Source organism: Bos javanicus, chromosome X, assembly GCF_032452875.1.
Source record: "Bos javanicus breed banteng chromosome X, ARS-OSU_banteng_1.0, whole genome shotgun sequence".
Lineage (NCBI taxonomy): Eukaryota > Metazoa > Chordata > Mammalia > Artiodactyla > Bovidae > Bos > Bos javanicus.
The window spans coordinates 125,985,498-125,989,009 of record NC_083897.1 but is presented as its reverse complement, the minus strand read 5'-3'; the positions used below and the strand labels follow the sequence as shown (position 1 = coordinate 125,989,009).

At 44.9% G+C, this 3,512-nt stretch overlaps 1 non-coding gene across 1 annotated transcript; it reads right to left on the bottom strand.

The window, feature by feature from the left end:
• Positions 1 to 3,100: 3,100 nt before the first annotated feature.
• TRNAW-CCA (transfer RNA tryptophan (anticodon CCA)) lies at positions 3,101 to 3,172 on the bottom strand. The gene has a single exon. It is a non-coding gene; the product is annotated as a tRNA-Trp (tRNA).
• Positions 3,173 to 3,512: the final 340 nt, after the last annotated feature.

Genomic DNA, 3,512 nt, shown 5'->3' with positions numbered 1-3,512 from the left:
TAAGTGTTCTCCACAGTCTGGAGCACACACAGAAATTCACAGAGTTGGGTAGAGAAGAGAAGGGGAGGGAGGAGATAGAGGCGACCTAGTGGAGAAAAAGGAGATCCCAAAGAGGGAGAGAGCAATCAAGCCAGTAATCTTGCTCCCAAGTAAAAATGGGTAATGAAGATTGGGTTCTTAAAGGCACAAAATTGATAACAAATACCAAAAAGCAAAGATTAAAAATCTAGAGTAGAGGTTGGATTTTCAAAAATACAATATTAAAAATAAACAAACAAAAACATAGTCACAAAAATTATAAAATATATATATACAAAGTTTGCTTTAAAAAATAGGGTCTTTTTTTTTTGCAAAGTAATAGTAGGTTATAAAAATGAAAATTAAAGGAGTAATAGGATTTTTAAATATAAAAATTTAAAAAAATTAAAGAATGATAATAGTAAAAATATATCTAGGACTTTCTCTGGTGTTGTTTTGGACAATGTGGGGTCAGTTCATTTTTAGATAGTTCCTTGATCTGGCTTATACTTCTCAAGATCTATAGGCCCCTTCCTATGTAGTCGGTGCTAACTATAGGGTTTTAGTCTATTGCACCTGTCACTTACAAGGCAGTTCCCTCTGTTTGTTTTAGCTTCTTCTGTTTGCTGGTCTCTTCAATGTCTAATTTCCACCCTGACACAAGGAGGTGGTGGTGGTCCCTTTTCTCAGGCTCACTTGTTCAGTCGTGCTGTGGGGAGGGAGGAACGCTGCAAACAAATATCACGGGTGTCTGTGGGGAGTGCTCACAATATCTCAGCCACACTGGGTTTGCCCCTGCTCACAGCGTGTGTGCTTTCCCAGTCTACACTGTTCAGGCTCTAAGATGCTCTGCTGGGAACTGTCTGAGGCTGGCTCTGGGTTGTATGCACTTCCCGGGTCTAAATAAGCTGCTCAGGTTCAGGCACTGGGGTACTCCACAAAGGCGCAGACTTGGTTGGGCCTGCATTTTGTGCCCTTCCCAGGTCCGAGCAGCTCAGATGACCAGGTGTTTGGTGAGCATGGTCGCTGCGACTTATCACCTCCCCCGTCCCTGCTGCTCGGTTTTCAGCGCACCTTCTCAGGCGGATGTTGACTGTCCAGAATTCCAAGAAGTCTTGGTTAGCAATGAAGCCTGCATGCAGTTTGGTAGATAATGCCTCTCTGGGGCCGCAGTTGTCCCTTTCTGGCTCTGGCTGACCTCGTCTGTCTGTCACTGGAGGAGGATAGACTGGTCTGCAGCCAGCTAGCTCTGCTCAGTCCTTTGTTCTGTTAGCAGGCCAGACAGTGTCTTAGGTTAGGGCTTTTCGCATAGCTCTAGTCAGTCCTTTGTTCTGTGAGAGGGCCTGGCGGTGTCTTAGGTTAGGGCAGTTTACGAGGTAGCTATCCCACAGTCTGGTTTGCTAGCCCAAGTTAGTTCCCTCAGATTGCCCTGGGGGCATTCAGGCCCGGTCCTTACTCTAAGCAATGCAGCCCTCGCCTCCCTGCCCAGCCCCCACTTGCTAGTGGTGGATGCAGGTGTCTGAGCTGCTTCTCCACTGGGAGTTACCATTGGGCACATAATCTGTGGGTTTTGATTATTTATTTATTTTTCCTCCCAGTTATGTTGCCCTCTGTGGTTCCAAGGCTCACTACAGACTAGCCAGTGAGAGTGTTTCCTGGTGTTTGGAAAGTTCTCTCTTTTTTAAGACTCCCTTCCCGGAATTGATCTCTGTCCCTGCCTCTTTTGTCTCTCTTTTTATCTTTTATATTTTTTTCCTACCTCCTTTTGAAGACAGTGGGCTGCTTTTCTAGGTGCCTGATGTCCTCTGCCGGCATTCAGAAGTTGTTTTGTGGAATTTACTCAGCGTTCAAATGTTCCTTGATGAATTTGTCGGGGAGAAAGTGGTCTCCCTGTCCTATTCCTTCGCCATCTTAGGACTGCCTCTTGACTCTGTTAAAATCAACAAAAAGTTTTCTGAACTTCAAAATTGGGCAGTTTTAGAATAACAGAACAAGACTATCTGGCTGCTGGTGGTGACACTGCAGAGACCAGTGGATGGGCAGATAAACTATTGTGGTGTGTAGGTTCATCTCACTTTGGGTTAAGATGGGGAACGTCTGCCTTTCGGTCTTCCATTAGTACCTACCCAGGGACTGTGTGCCTTGTTTTTCTAGAAACCTCTTAACCATGTAATAGGGAGATTATGGTTCTGACAGGGTTGTGTAAGCATCCTGAGATTTTATAGCCATTTTAAAGTCACTGTTTATATTTGCACCTGAATCCTTTCCAGTATTTTGTAATCCCCTGTAATCAAGCTACCCTTCTGCTTTAGGTAAATATGTAAGAATTCAAAGATTCTTTCCTCTAAATAAACTGTGTCTTATGGATGCTCTTCGATGTGATTCCTGCATTTCAGACTGTCAACCATTGAGTTCTGAATGATTTCCCCTGTGTAAATGCACAGACACCCTTCTTGAGCTCTTTAGGCTATCATGGTTTAGACAATTCAATTAGCTTTTCTAAATCTTAGCAGTAGATGTATTTTTAAGAAGGAAATTAAAACTTGACTACATTAATTGCTTTTTCCCCACAGTGTTCCTGCCTGATCTTTCTACCCCCTGTTGCCAAGCTGGTGTTTGCAAAGAAGCCAAGGTGATGTTAGGAGTCCTTGCTTATTAGTTCATGTCAAGTGACCAACGCAGGGAGCCCTGACGCAACAGTCTGCATGTGACACGAGGATGGGGCTACTGAACTGTTCCCCCAAAGACTACTTAACCAGGTGCTGCTGAAACAAGGTGTCCTGGGGATCTTGTTGAAATGTAAATGCTAATTCAGTCGATCTAGGGCAGGGCCTGGGATCCTGCATTTCTAGCAGGTTCCCAGAGGATGCCAGTGCTGCTGGTCCCCAACAGAACACACTTTGGACAATGAGGATTTAACCCTGTATTTTTGTGGTTGGAAGTTTGAAAGTGAAAGTGAAGTCACTCAGTCGTGTCCAACTCTTTGTGACCCCGTTGACTGTAGCCTACCAAGCTCCTCCATCCATGGGATTCTTCAGGCAAGAATACTGGAGTGGGTTGCCATTTCCTTCTCCAGGGGATCTTCCCAACCCAGGGATTGAACCCGGGTTTCCTGCATTGGAGGCAGATGCTTTAACCTCTGAGCCACCAGGGAAGCCCATAAAGTTTAGAAGCTGCTAAATTCAGTATCTGACTTAATCAGAGTGTAAGTCACTTAATATTCACTGCATCTTGCATGCATGCTCAGTCTCTTTAGTCATGCCTGACTCTTTTGCTACCCCATGGACTGTAGCTCACCATGCTCCTCTGTCCATGGGATTGTCCAGGCAAGAATACTGGAGTGGGTTGCCATGCCCTCCTCCAGGGAATCTTCCTGATCCAGTGATGAAACCCTTGTATCTTATGTCTCCTGCATTGGCAGGCGAGTTCTTTACTGCTAGTACCACCTGGGTGACAATTGCTGTTCCAGTTCTACTTTGAAGTATGGTATAAAT